General features: G+C 47.4%; 1 protein-coding gene across 2 annotated transcripts in view; it reads right to left on the bottom strand.

The window, feature by feature from the left end:
* The window catches only part of LOC137421278 (HAUS augmin-like complex subunit 4), a 61822-nt gene that overhangs the window by 4446 nt on the left and 41885 nt on the right, over positions 1-15491 (bottom strand). The window contains exon 12 of one of the 2 annotated variants that reach the window (XM_078771632.1): positions 8607-8692. The gene's annotated coding sequence lies outside the window, so the exon portion shown is untranslated. Of the gene's footprint in view, positions 1-8595; positions 8693-15491 lie in introns of both variants that reach the window. The other variant, XM_078771631.1, reaches the window with a different exon arrangement.

The raw sequence follows: 15491 nt of genomic DNA on the forward strand, positions 1-15491 counted from the left end.
GCTCGTGAAAGAACGAACATTAATCACACAGAAAGACAAACCGACACATAAAACATATAACATCGGGAGCGTGTTACGTGGTCCTCCCGGTGACTACCTGGTCTCGGTGACCCCCGGACCGTGAGAGGAACTCCGCCAGAAAGATTTATTATGTATGCGCTTTCGTAATGCAATCAATATGAATTCCAACCAAGGAAACACCCCACACCAAGGATCCGGAATAATCAATGATATATTCCCCGAGCAATCAACCATCAACAATCAGCACTAAATAGTACAAAGATGTAAACTCATCTACATTAACTTTAAGATGGCCATCTTATACATTCCTCACGTGAGCCCCACTCCCGACTCCCTCCGTGGTCAATGTCTCTCACAATGTCTCCGTACTCCTGTAGTTCGATCTCCGCACGTGGGCGGTTCAATGGACCCTTCCTGACGTGCTTTCACCGGGCACGTCCCGTACCGGGAACAACGGCTGCAGCGCGCACCTCCTGGCCAAGCAAAGCGGGTAATGTAAAGCAGGCACAGCAACACGCGGCTTGCCCAGCGCGCGCGGCCCAAGGTGCGACCCGTACGCGGTCTTGTAGACGGCGAGGCGAACTGTGCCAGCTGCTTGGTTCCGTGCACGAACCCACAGCGACTTGATGTGTCAAAGGGTAGTTACACATCCCGGTAACTCCTCTCGCCAGACGGGCTTTGAAATGCCGATTCTCTTACGTTGCTCAATCGATACCGCTCGCGTCCGAGCTTGGCGAGGAAGAAAAAGAATCGTCGCGTCTCCAGGACCTCGTGTCTTTTCTTCTTCCGTTTCCGGTCTCCTTTTTCTCAGAAGGGCTCTGACCCTTTAATCACAACAACCTTTAATCGACTACACATTGATAAGCAAAGCCCTGAATAGTAATTCACATACATTCACATAAATATGTAACACTCCCCCCCTTCAAGAAAGAAAGTTTGAACCCAGCGAAAACTTTCTTTGCCGGCCAACTTGGATAAACAAACCAGATAACTCCCCCCCCCCCCCCCCCAACTCATCAGTTCCCCCCGGGCACAGTCATCACTTAAAAATAAAGCAACAAAATTTCACACAATCCCCTAGATTAATTCCCTCTGGACCAAGCGTCAACCACTTCTAGTTTCTCTTGAATGACGGTTAAGAGGTGGTGACCCAAAGCCCCCAAATTTAAACCTCTCTATAGCACTTTTTCGGGAGGCCCAGCGGAGTATTCCTACATGGACGCCTTAAGGAATGTGGAGTTCACGGTTAGTCCGGGGAGGAAAGTTCATTACATGGACGCCTTTAAGAACGTGGAGTTCACGGTTAGTCCGTGCAGGAAAGTTCACTACCTGGACGCCTTTAAGAACGTGGCGATCACGGTTAGTCCGTGTAGGAGCCTCGGCTCGGCGGCTCCCCCATATATAGTGCTTCAACTTCTCCAGACTCCTAACAGTTACGGTGGGACCCCTTGTCCCAGCCGTTACCTGACTGGCGGTCTCCTTCTCGGCCAGTGCTCTGACATTCATTCTTTCGGGAGGTGCCGTAACTCTGGGAGCCTCCATAGTAATATCGGCTGCTGCCAACCCCAAAACTCCTGCCAAGTGGTCCTCTTCTGTAGACCTCTCGACGCCTACGAAATGCCTTCCCTACTGTTATGGTCCGACCCTCCAAATCCTTACCATTCCAATTCTTCTCTGCCTCTCTGGCGTCTCTTGTGCTTGCAAACGTGACAAAGCCGAACCCTCTTGACCATTGTGTTTCCCTGTCTTTTACCACCCGCACTTCCACCAGCGGCCCAAATCTGTTGAAGACAGAGGTCAGAACTTCTTCCTCTGTGTTGAAGTTCAGTCCCCCTACAAATAACTTGGAACTTTTGTCGCCATCCCGAGCTGGTGGGGTGTTATTTTCCCTGCTGTGCTCTTTACCAACCCTCGGGTTACCATAAATTTTCCCCCCGGCCAAATCATTTCCGATAATCACAGATACTCCCTCTACAGGAAGCGTGGCTTGTAAACCGACGGTGACCGGTCCTGACATCAAATCGGATTCCAAATGGATGACATGAAGTGGGGCACTAACACAGCCACCGATCCCTTGTAACCGAACACTATCACCCGTTGCGGTACTCTTTGACAATGGCAAAATGCCTTCAAGCATTAAGGATTGATGGGCTCCTGTGTCCCTCAAAACCCTTACCGGTCTTGGGTTAGTCAAGTCTCCCTTGAGTGAGACCAACCCCTCATAAATAAATGGTTGGTAACTCTTCTGTGGGCGATTTCTTACGTTTGCCATCGCATTCGGAGTTGTACTAGTCGGACTCCGCTCTGGGTCTTCCCTTTTCATGAGGTAACAACTGGACATCAAGTGTCCAGGTTTCTTGCAAAAAGTGCAAGTAGGCCCGGAGGAAAAACTCGTGGTCTGCCTCAGGCCCCCCGAAAAATAAGTTTGTCTTGGGCCCGCTGCCCTCTGATTTCGAACAGGTGGGGTATCCGCGTTGTCCCCATAATCCTCTCGAGGCCGCCGCCATGTATTGTCGTTCTCCGCACCGGGTGTTCCATAACTCCCCTGCTGAAGTCTAGGCGAGGAGTTAGGTTTGTGGACCCCTATCCGGTGTGTTAAGGCATAATCATCTGCCATGGTGGCTGCGTCCCACAACTTTGGTACTTTCTTTTCCTGCAGGTACACTTTGATGTCCTCGTGGACACACTGTTGAAATTCCTCCACCAGGATCAAGTCACGCAATGTTTCGAAGTCTTTCCCGACTCCTTTTGACTCACACCACCGATCAAACATGTTTTCTTTCACTCTGGCAAACTCCACATGGGTCTCACTCTCCCTCTTCCTGGCATTCCTGAATTTTTGCCGGTAAGCTTCCGGAACCAACTCATAGGCTTTGAGGATGTGCTTCTTCAATACCTCATAATCTGCACATTGGTCCATTGGTAGCGCCGAATAAATCTCTTGAGCTTTTCCCACCAGCACACTTTGTACTAGTGTGGTCCAGGCCTCCTCCGGCCAGTTTAACTGTCGAGCCACTTTCTCAAAGTGTGGAAAAAATTTAGCGACTTCCTTTTCACTGAAGGGTGGAACCAGCCTCACATGTCTGCCCACATCCCAGGTGTTCTGGCTAGGTGTCGACCCCATCAGCAAGGGTGGTCCCTCTCCCCGTTCTCTCATTAACTCCAGCTCCTTCAATTTAATTTCTTGCTGAAGCTCCATGTCACGTTCCTTTAATTCCCTTTCCGCTTTTCTCTCCTCTGCTTCGAGGTCCCTTGCAGCTCTCCTCTCCTCTGCTTTTCTTCCTTCTAACCTTTCCTGGAGTTCTCGTTCCACTCTCCTTCCCTCTGCTTGTTTCTCTTCTCTCCTCTCTTCTGCTTTCCTTTCTTCTTCTGCTCTTTCCTTTTCTGCTTTCCTTTCTTCTTCTGCTCTTTCCTTTTCTGCTTTCCTTTCTTCTTCTGCTAACCTTTCCTGGAGTTCTCGTTCCACTCTCCTTTCCTCTGCTTGTTTCTCTTCTCTCCTCTCTTCTGCTTTCCTTTCCTCTTCTTTTAACCTTTCCTGGAGTTCTCATTCCACTCTCCTTTCCTCTGCTTGTTTCTCTTCTCTCCTCTCTTCTGCTTTCCTTTCTTCTTCTGCTCTTTCCTTTTCTGCTTTCCTTTCTTCTTCTTTTAACCTTTCCTGGAGTTCTCGTTCCACTCTCCTTTCCTCTGCTTGTTTCTCTTCTCTCCTCTCTTCTGCTTTCCTTTCTTCTTCTTTGATCCGTTCCTGGCTCCGTAATTGCAACTCCAGTTTCCGGAGCTCAACGTCTTCTGGTTCTTCGGGTAGCCACTGCCAGGCTAACTCGTCCCATGTTCCTAATCCCACCATAGACTATCACCGTGGTCTGCAACTCTGCCTTCCTCAAATTAGTTCGGACCTCCAAGTTAAAATGTTTGGCCAATTTCAAGAGGTCCGACTTTAGTAACGCTCGGAACTGTGCCTCACTCGGGGTTACCACAAAGTTCTGTGCCACAAACGCCATGGTGCCTATCGTTAACACCTGTTAACCTTCACCCAAGACTTTACCCCAATTTCCCCAAAAATTTACCAATTAATACTTAATTAATAAATTTTAATTAATAAAAATATTATTTTATACAATTTTAGAGCCCGGACGTAGACCCAATTGCGAATCCGCAAATCGTAATTTGGACGAGCCCCCAATTCTGTTACGTGGTCCTCCCGGTGACTACCTGGTCTCGGTGACCCCCGGACCGTGAGAGGAACTCCGCCAGAAAGATTTATTATGTATGCGCTTTCGTAACGCAATCAATATGAATTCCAACCAAGGAAACACCCCACACCAAGGATCCGGAATAATCAATGATATATTCCCCGAGCAATCAACCATCAACAATCAGCACTCAATAGTACAAAGATGTAAACTCATCTACATTAACTCTAAGATGGCCATCTTATACATTCCTCACGTGAGCCCCACTCCCGACTCCCTCCGTGGTCAATGTCTCTCACAATGTCTCCGTACTCCTGTAGTTCGATCTCCGCACGTGGGCGGTTGAACCACCATCTCTTATCTTCCCCCATCCAAAACCTTGATCTTTTCTACCCCCGCTAATTCTCCCCAGATCCACCTTGTTTGAAATTCCAACTTCTTTCCTGGAAGTCCTGACGTGCTTTCCTGACGTGCTTCCTGACGTGCTTTCACCGGGCACGTCCCGTACCAGGAACAACGGCTGCAGCGCGCACCTCCTGGCCAAGCAAAGCGGGTAATGTAAAGCAGGCACAGCAACACGCGGCTTGCCCAGCGCGCGCGGCCCAAGGTGCGACCCGTACGCGGCCTTGTAGACGGCGAGGCGAACTGTGCCAGCTGCTTGGTTCCGTGCACGAACCCACAGCGACTTGACGTGTCAAAGGGTAGTTACACGTCCCGGTAACTCCTCTCGCCAGACGGGCTTTGAAACGCCGATTCTCTTACGTTGCTCAATCGATACCGCTCGCGTCCGAGCTTGGCGAGGAAGAAAAAGAATCGTCGCGTCTCCAGGACCTCGTGTCTTTTCTTCTTCCGTTTCCGGTCTCCTTTTTCTCAGAAGGGCTCCTGACCCTTTAATCACAACAACCTTTAATCGACTACACATTGATAAGCAAAGCCCTGAATAGTAATTCACATACATTCACATAAATATGTAACAAGCGGTAGACAAGATGGGGAGAGAGGGGGAAGGACACAAACACAACATTTGAGAGCAGGGACCGAGAGACATGGAGACATCGAGAGATCTGAGAGAGGGCGAGGGCTTTGGGGGGGGGGGGGGCATGGGAAGGGGGGTGTGGGAGAGGTATAAAACATATGGACACTGCCAGGACTTCCAGGAAAGAAGTTGGAATTTCAAACAAGGTGGATCTGGGGAGAATTAGCGGGGGTAGAAAAGATCAAGGTTTTGGATGGGGGAAGATAAAAGATGGTGGTGAACAGCTGTTTTAAAGACCTGGAGGGAGAAGTGGGATTGAAGGGAGTGAGGGAGTTTGTTCCAGAGGCGGGAGAAAAGAGGAATGAAAGAGTGAAGGTGAGCAGAGAGCCGAGATTTCGGCAGTTTAACCATCAGAGGGTTGCTGGCAGATCTTGTGCGACCTGTAGGAATATTTGGGGGACAGAGCACAGAGAGAGCTGGGGGTGCAAGGCCGGAGAGGAGTCGGTAGAAGACAGAAAGACCACCTACCTGCCTGCGGTGAGTGAGTGAAAGGCCCTCAGAGATAGCTTCATCGCGGGAGATTCCAATAATTCTGAAAGCTTTGGTTTCAACAGCGTGAAGCCGAGCTAGGTGTGAGGCAGGAGCACCGGCCCAACTGGTAAGGGGCAGAGAGCAAGCTTGTTCTGTCTGCTACAAACTCCAGCTGTGCTGCATTTACTCTTGCCCCGAGCTCACTCTGACAAATGAGCTCACTCACAGACCGACTCCAACTGCTCGCACCGACCTCACTCCAACTGCTCGCACCGACCTCACTCCAACTGCTCGCACCGACCTCACTCCAACTGCTCGCACCGACCTCACTCCAACTGCTCGCACCGACCTCACTCCAACTGCTCGCACCGACCTCACTCTAACTGCTCGCACCGACCTCACTCCAACTGCTCGCACCGACCTCACTCCAACTGCTCACACCGACCTCACTCCAACTGCTCGCACCGACCTCACTCCAACTGCTCGCACCGACCTCAGTCCAACTGCTCGCACCGACCTCAGTCCAACTGCTCGCACCGACCTCACTCCAACTGCTCGCACCGACCTCACTCCAACTGCTCGCACCGACCTCACTCCAACTGCTCGCACCGACCTCACTCCAACTGCTCGTACTGACCTCACTCCAACTGCTCACACCGACCTCACTCAAACTGCTCGCACCGACCTAATTCAAACTGCTCGCACCGACCTCACTCCAACTGCTCGCACTGACCTCACTCTAACTGCTCGCACTGACCTCACTCCAACTGCTCGCACCGACCTCACTCCAACTGCTCGTACTGACCTCACTCCAACTGCTCCTACTGACGTCACTCCAACTGCTCAAACCGGCCTCACTCCAAATACTCGAACCGACCTCACTCCAACTGCTCGCACTGACCTCACGCCAACTGCTCGAGCCGACCTCAATCCAAATACTCGAACCGACCTCACTCCAACTGCTCGCATTGACCTCACTCCAACTGCTCACACTGACCTCACTCCAACTGCTCGCACTGACCTCACTCCAACTGCTTGCACTGACCTCACTCCAACTGCTCACACTGACCTCACTCCAACTGCCCACACTACCCTCACTCCAACTGCTCGCACTGACCTCACTCCGACTGCTCACACTGACCTCACTCCAACTGCTCACACTGACCTCACTCCAACTGCCCACACTAACCTCACTCCAACTGCTCGCATTTACCTCACTCCAACTGCTCAAACTGACCTCACTCCAACTGCTCACACTGACCTCACTCCAACTGCTCGCACTGACCTCACTTCAACTGCTTGCACTGACCTCACTCCAACTGCTCACACTGACCTCACTCCAACTGCCCACACTAACCTCACTCCAACTGCTCGCATTTACCTCACTCCAACTGCTCACACTGACCTCACTCCAACTGCTCGCACTGACCTCACTCCAACTGCTCGCACTGACCTCACTCCAACTGCCCGCACTAACCTCACTCCAACTGCTCGCACTGACTTCACTCCAACTGCTCGCACAGACCTCACTCCAACTGCCCACACTAACCTCACTCCAACTGCTCGCACTGACCTCACTCCAACTGCTCACACCGACCTCACTCCAACTGCTCGTACTGACCTCGCTCTAACTGGAACTCAATGACTCTCTCACCAGACTTCTGCAACTGTCTCGTTAGACTTTTCAGAAGAATGCAGAACGAGCGTGTCGGTCTCTTTTAACCTTTGGTTTGTGATGTCACATCACCTGCCCTCTGCGGAACAAGCCTGCCTGTCTTCTGCTCCTCACCAGCTCACCATGCCCCTCTCCCATTGGCCATGCGCTCTACCACATGATCCCTCAGGTGCAGGATTCCGAGTGGCGTTACATCACATGCCAGAGGCCCTTCGTTCAGGTGCACCATTACTGGCACGTGGGGTTATTAATAACATAGAAGGGGAAAGAGAGGAAATGAAATAACCTATAACAGATGAAAGTTCAGATTTTTTTTGTTATGATGCACCAACCATCACAAACACTGATTGGTCGAGTTTTTGCTTAGATTTGCTTCGATTCTCTCCATGATCAGGTGATCTTCGGAGGGATTTGCACAGTCCAATTTTATGCAGATACTTGACATTTGCGATTGATATGCGGATAGTGGAGATTCGACTGTATTTACTAATATACACAACAATCCTACACTAATCCCAGAACAATACAGTGTTGTGATTGCAGTTGGTGTGCCTATTCTCTGTCAGGATCCGACCTTCACTCACACATCCATCCTTATGCACAGCACTTCACATTTCTAACAGCTTTTTAAATAACAAAATGAATGGTAGCTCGGAGGATTGGCAACGGGTAGTATAATACCATCCACATTTGCAAACACAATAACAGAGTTTGGGTCATCAGGAGGTGGGGCAGCAAGAGTTGATGAGGGTGCAATAGACAGTTTATGGCGGAATTAGAGCAATGGGGTTCATGGGCCAGCAAATAAAAGCAAGAGCCAGCAAAACGGTTCCTTGATGATAGCAGCAACGATGCTTTCAGCAGGCTGCAAATATTGATGGCGGGTGGTCTTGGCAGCATGGAGGTGGGGTGTTTTTTAAAGCCTCCCCTCCCCCTCGAGAGGAAGCGATGGTGCACCTGAGAACTGATGTGGGGATGCCTTACCTGGCTTTCTGGCTAAGAGGGTAACCATTTATGACACTCTAAACTCTTTAGATAACATTTTGGGATGCACAGTCCAATCAAATGCCAATGAATCCGACGCTAATCTCTAACAATAGCTAACACACATTGGATGGTGTGAAGGAGAGGGAACGTAATCGACCCGAGTACAAACAAACGTACTTTGAACTTCACTATGGTGGTCCTAACGACCAATTTACCCTGCTCGCACCATCTTGGAAGGCCCTGATCGTCGGAAGTTGGCCTTCTCCTTGGTTGATCGCAGCATGGGTTGCGCCTTTTTAGAGTCATGCCTCCCTGAGGAACAATCATGGCAGCAGCATCAACTTTGCTCAATTATATATACATAGATTATTTGATAGAAAACACAAAAACAAAGAGTGAAAAATTGCTCCAACTGAGTGGTGTAATAGACACTGCACCAAGGATGGTTAAACGGAGTTATACTCCATAATTTATTTAGTTATACGACTTTTGCAATCTTTTTTTTTGTAATTGAATTACATACTTGCACGCCGTAGAACACAAATCGCCTTCTTAATACTTCCAATAACCTCCAGTTCAGCAGTACTTGGACATGTTACTTACAGTGGTGTACATGGGTGGTGCATAAAACTGCTTCAATAGCGCTAAACTTCAGAATGTTTTTTAACGATCTTCAAAATAATTATTTTATTTCAATTCAAGTACCAATGTGAACACTGTGTGGGGTAACGTGGTCTGTGAACTCTCCAATAAATTTGATTTGACGACCCCTCTCCTGTAAGAGATCAGTGACTAATGTCCAAAGCAACAGCTCAATTCCAGCAACTATGCAAAAAGGATGCCGCAACCACACCTGCAGATGTTAGTACAGATATCCATTTCATCACTTATCACCAAAAACATGAACTTCAAGCCTTTTTTTCTGATCCCAAGCACATATCACCGATCAGCTTACAATCAGCTAACTGGCACCGCAATCTACTGGAATTGCATTTCTAGGGCTAGTGGACATATTTTTAAATTTAGTTAAAGCGATTCATTGAAGCAGTTGTCTACAGTTGCCCTGAAACAACTTACCTTTGCCTCATGGAAGGCAAATCCAACTGAAGGCAATCTCAGTTCCTTTCACAAAGCTCGGAGCAAATGTGTGTCTACCCTCAGGAGTGCCAGGAAACAATATCTCTCTACTCTCAAGAGTGAACTCTCAAACTTGTCTCCCTCCTCCAAATCCTGGTGGCATCTGGTCAAATCTGTTTCTGGTGTTTGTTCCGCCTCCATCCCCGCCCTTACCGAAAATGGCTGTACAGCTGATTCCGCGCGTGATAAAGCCGAATGCCTCAACTCTGGGTTTGCCTCAAAATCTTGTGTCCCAAACCCATCTCTCCCTGTACCCACCTTACCCAGTCGAACCCAACTGCTCCTGGACTCTGTGTCTTTCTCTCCTGACAAGGTGGAGAAGTTTCTGTCAAATCTCGACTCTGATTCTGCAACTGGACCAGACGGCATCAGCCCACGGGTCCGAAAATCCTGCTCTGCCGCTCTTTCACACCCTCTCTCTGTACTCTCCACCCTCTCTTTTGCTCAAGGTCATCTGCCATCAGTTTGGAAATCAGCAAACATTACCACTTTACACAAAAAAGTGCAAAAACAGATCCTTGCAACTCGAGACCAATCAGCCTGCTCCAAATCATCAGCAAGATCATGGAATCCATCAGTACTTCCAATATTAAATCCTTCCTCTTCTCCAATGGCTTGATCTCGGATCATCAATTTGGATTCAGAACAGATCACTATACTTTACTCTATTCTACTATGGTCTACTCTGGTCATGCTGCTTCTGCTGTCTCAAAAATGAATGGAGGTGTGCAATGCCAGACAGGAAATCAGAGCCATTTCCCTTGATAAATCTCGTTCCTTCGATACGGACTGGCATCCTGCTCTGTTCAACAAACTCTCCTCTTATGGTATCCAGGTCCATCTCCTCTCATGGCTCACAGATTTCCGCTCCTGTCGTAATCAACGTGTGGCTCCAAATGGAATCCTCTCGTCTCCTCTTCCTGTTCAGGCGGCAGTTCCTCAAGGTAGTGTTCTGGGTCCTGTGCTTTTTCTAATCCTCATCACTGATCTCTCTGTTTCTCTGGAAAATCCTCTCTATCTCTTTGCTGATGACTCCACTCTCTGCCGCTCCATATCTCAACCCTCAGATCGGCAGTCTACAGCCTCCTCACTCTCTGCAGACCTGGATAAAATCACAGACTGGTCAAACAAGTGGAACATGTCTCTCAATCCTGACAAATCTCACACTCTCACTATGTCTCTCTGAAAGACCGTCTGGACAACCCTCCGATCTACTTACTGAGCAATCCTCTCCACGAAGTTTTGTCACTCAAGTTTTGGGTCTCACTATCAGCCATGATGTTTCCTGGTAGAACCACACTTCCAAGCTGCTTCCAAAGCCAGTCGCCTGGGCATCCTCTGTCGTGTGAAGTCCTTTCTCGGCACCTCTGAGCTCCTCACCACATACCAAGCTTTCATCCACAGCTCAATGGAGTACGCCTCTCCCCTCAGGGCTGGTGCTCCTGCCTCACACCTAGCTCGGCTTCATGGTGTAGAAACCAAAGCTTTTAGGATCATTGGTATCTACCGTGATGAAGCTGATTCTGAGGGCCTTTCATCCTCTCACCGCAGGCAGGTTGATGGTCTGTCTTTTACCACCTCCTTGCTGGCCTTGCACCCTCTGCTCTGTCTTTGCTCTGTCCCCCCAACATTTCTGCATGCCCATTCTCCCAACTCCGATCACATGCGATCCAAGGAAACATGGCTGGAATATGGATGATAATGGCAATCTACATATTAAATGATTTGATGGGCCACAAATGCCAAATAACTTGAACCTGAACAACCTAGTTGAGGATGACAGTCATGACCTCAGTTCAAGTTATGACTCGGATGAGGAGATCGATGATGAATGGTCGGATACAGTGAACAGTGATGTGGATGAGCGTTACGATGTTTAAGTCATAGTGATATGGTTTATATAATTATTTACTGTACGTACATGTTCAATGTGAATATACTAATTTCACGTTTATGTTGTCGTGTGTCAATTGCATTATCTTACTATAATTCACCGAATGTCCGTCCGTCCGTTCGAATGTACCGCAAAAACGGCTCAACTGATCGCAACTATATTTTGGGTGGGTATTCCTGGGACCCTGGGAGTAAAATAGGCTATATTGTTTTTCCAATTTTTACAACTTTTCCAATTTTCCAATTCTCCAGTTTTTCCAAACACGATGGAATAATATTTACCGATATGAACAGTGATGTGGCTTTTGTTGAAATTCTACAAATACTGTTTATTCTACGTACCAGGAGAAAGTAGATCGACTCCTGACGAACTCTTCCTATATAAACGTGCAGCTCCGAAGTAACATGGCAGCGTGTGCAAAGCGACTGAGAAACAAGTGTAGTGGCTGTTTCCGTGTTACAGATTCGGCGCGCACTCTTCACACATAAACGTGTGACCGAGAAAGACGTGTAGCGGCCGCTTCCGTTTTGCAGAATTCAATCTTTTTTTCAAAATGGGCGCCATGTACTGTTTAGATTTTGATGATTTGCGTGTGATATGTTTCAACGGATGTTTATATGAATCGTTTAAAATAAAAAAAAGCCTTCACTTTCTGATATTTTGCCTTTTCATTTGGGCTTCCCAACCCATAGGGCGGGTACTGTTACTAGTTGACTAAATACAGTCACGTGAAAAAGTAAGTACACCCCATGTAAAGTTTTGACTTTTTCAACATATTTCAACATACAGCTATTTGATCTTCATTTCAACAATATTGATAGATGAAGGTGATATGAGATAACAAATATCATGAAACATTTACATTTTGTAGTCCATTGTATAATTTAAATAAACATAAATGCAAATTTCGCATGTGGAAAAAGTAAGTACACCCTTGGCTCTAACAGGTGGTATTGCCCACTTTGGCAGAAACAACCTCAAGTAGGCGTTTCTTATGTCTACCAGTCTCTGACATCGACTGGGAGAAGTTTTTTGCCCACTCCTCCATGCAGAATTCTTTCAGCTGTGCGATGTTTGAGGGGTTTCTTGCATGCACAGCTTGTTTCAAATCCCCCCACAACATCTCAATGGGATATAGATCCGGGCTTTGACTTGGCCATTCCAGAATCCTCCATTTCTTTCTTTTCAGCCATTCCTTGGTGGATTTACTGGTATGTTTAGGGTCATTGTCATGTTGCAAGGTCCACCTTCGGTTTTCCTACAGGTCGCACAAGATCTGCCTGCAACCCTCTTATGGTTAAACTGCCAAAATCAAGACTCTCTGCTCACCTTCACTCCTTCATTCCTCTTTTTTCCCACCTCTGGAACAAACTCCCTCACTCTCTTCAATCCCACTCCACCTCCAGGTCTTTAAAACAGCTGTTCACCACCATCTCTTATCTTCCCCCATCCAAAACCTTGATCATTTCTATCCCCGCTAATTTCACCCCAAATCCACTTTTTTGAAATACCAACTTCTGTCCTGGAAGTCCTTGGTGTCCTTGTGTTTTATACTTCTCCCACCCCCCCCCCCTTCCCACGCCTCCTCCCCCCAAGCCCTCTCCCTCCCACACATCTCCCTACTCTCAAATGTTATGTTTGTGTGCTTCCCCTTTTCTCCCCAGCTTGTTTTCCGCTCCCTCTTTTTATATATTTTGTTTGTCTGGTTGATTTGTTTGTGAAATAAATGTTAGCTCTTTCACGAGCCTCGATTCAGTATACAAAAAAAGAGAGAAAAAAAAAAACTTTCCGACAGATGGCCTCACATTATCCTCAAGCACCCTCTGGCACAATGAAGAATTCATAGTGGATTCTATGATGGTGAGCTGCCCAGGCCCTGATGCAGCAAAGCTGCCCCAAACCATAATATTTCCACCACCATGCTTTACAGTTGGTATCAGGTTCTTGTGGTCAAATGCTGTCTTTGGTTTTCGCCAAACATGTCTTCTGGTGCTGTAGCCAAATAGCTCTACCTTTGTCTCATCTGTCCAGGGCACATTGTTCCAGAAGTGCTGGTCTTTGCCTTGGTGTTCATTGGCAAACTTCAGTCTTGCCCTGATGTTCTTTCTGGACAGCAAAGGTTTCCTCCTGGCACACCTCCCATGTAGATCAAATTTGTGCAGCCTCTTTCTAATGGTAGACTCGTGCACTTTGACATCAACAGTGGCAAGAGCTACCTGTAGGTCCCATGATGACATTCTGGGGTTCTTAGAGACTTCTTTCAGCATCTTGCGGTCTGCTCTCGGGCTGATCTTGCCGGGGCGGCCTGGCCTGAACAAGTTGGCAGTTGTTTGACATCTTCTCCACTTGTAGATGATCTTCCGGACAGTCGAATGATTGATTTCAAATTGTTTGGCGATCTTTTTTAATCCCTTCCCACACTCGTAGGCATCTATAACCTTCTGTCTGAAGGCCTCAGAGAGCTCTTTTGATCGAGGCATGGTGACGCCGCACACTTCAACAACAAAGAGCAAACCAAACTAAATGTCTGAGGTTTAAATAAGACAGGTTACTCCAAGATCCTCTCCAACGATGTTCTACTCATTTGCACCTGAGCTGGTGCACCTGATTCTAATTTTAGGTATTTGAAGTAGCGATAAATGTAGGCGGTGTACTTACTTTTTCCACATGCGAAATTTGCATTTATGTTTATTTAAATTGTACAATGGACTACAAAATGTAAATGTTTTATGATATTTGTTATATTATATCACCTTTATCTGTGAATATTGTTGAAATGAAGATCAAATAGCTGTATATTGAAATATGTTGAAAAAGTCAAAACTTTACATGGGGTGTACTTACTTTTTCACGTGACTGGACTTACCCCTCAAATGTGTTGCATGTAAGGATTGTGGAGGGGTTAGGCATGTCGATGTTGTGCTCAAACAACAGGTCATTTGGAAGATTTTGAAATGAAAAGAAGTTGGAATGCCTAATGTGGTGGTACTCCTTGCGTAGGGTTTGTTACATAGTCGTCCAACAGGAAGCTGCAGTGGCAGCACACTTACCTTTGTGCTGCATATACTAGGTTTGATTCCTGACCGGACAAATTGTCTGATTGGCACTTCTTCAGCAGGGCATTGCATCACTAAACAAGAAAGAGCAATCAGAGAGTGCAAACCCTCGCCAGGATGTATTTTCAGTGGTTTTTAAGGCTTTTTTTTTTTTTTTTTTTTTTGTATACAGAATCGAGGCTCGTGAAAGAGGTAACATTTATCACACAAGCAAATCAAACAGACAAACAAAGTATGTAAAAAGGGGAGCGGTAGACAAGATGGGGAGAGAAGGGAAAGCACACAAACACAACATTTGAGAGCAGGGACATCGGGAGATGTGTGGGAGGGAGAGGGCTTGAGGGGAGGAGGCGTGGGAAGGGGAGGGGGGGGGGGGGGTTGGGAGAAGTATAAAACACAAGGACACCAAGGACTTCCAGGAAAGAAGTTGGTATTTCAAAAAAGTGGTTTTGGGGTGAATTTAGCGGGGGTAGAAAAGATCAATGTTTTGGATGGGGGAAGATAAGAGATGGTGGTGAACAGCTGTTTTAAAGACCTGGAGGGAGGAGTGGGATTGAAGAGAGTGAGGGAGTTTGTTCCAGAGGCGGGAGAAAAGAGGAATGAACGAGTGAAGGTGAGCAGAGAGTCTTGATTTTGGCAGTTTAACCATAAGAGGGTTGCAGGCAGATCTTGTGCGACCTTTAGGAATATTTGGGGGACAGAGCCCAGAGAGAGCTGGGGGAGCAAGGCCGGAGAGGAGTCGGTAGAAGACGGAAGTACCATACCTGTTTGTAGCAAATACCATACCTGACTGCCATTACTCATATTCAGAGACTGCATTGCATTGATACAAATTATTAACTGCATATGAAACCTTCATATCAACAGGATATTATTGTGATAAAAGTAATTTGGCCCAATTTGACTGATTTCCATGCGCATTTCCATTTTAGGGTAAGTGTTTACCTATGGGCCTGTAACTCACTCATTTTTGCAGATATGGACCTCATATACCACTCATTTCGTTCGTGACGACATGGCCCAG

Source organism: Myxine glutinosa, chromosome 2, assembly GCF_964187855.1.
Source record: "Myxine glutinosa chromosome 2, kmMyxGlut1.1, whole genome shotgun sequence".
Lineage (NCBI taxonomy): Eukaryota > Metazoa > Chordata > Myxini > Myxiniformes > Myxinidae > Myxine > Myxine glutinosa.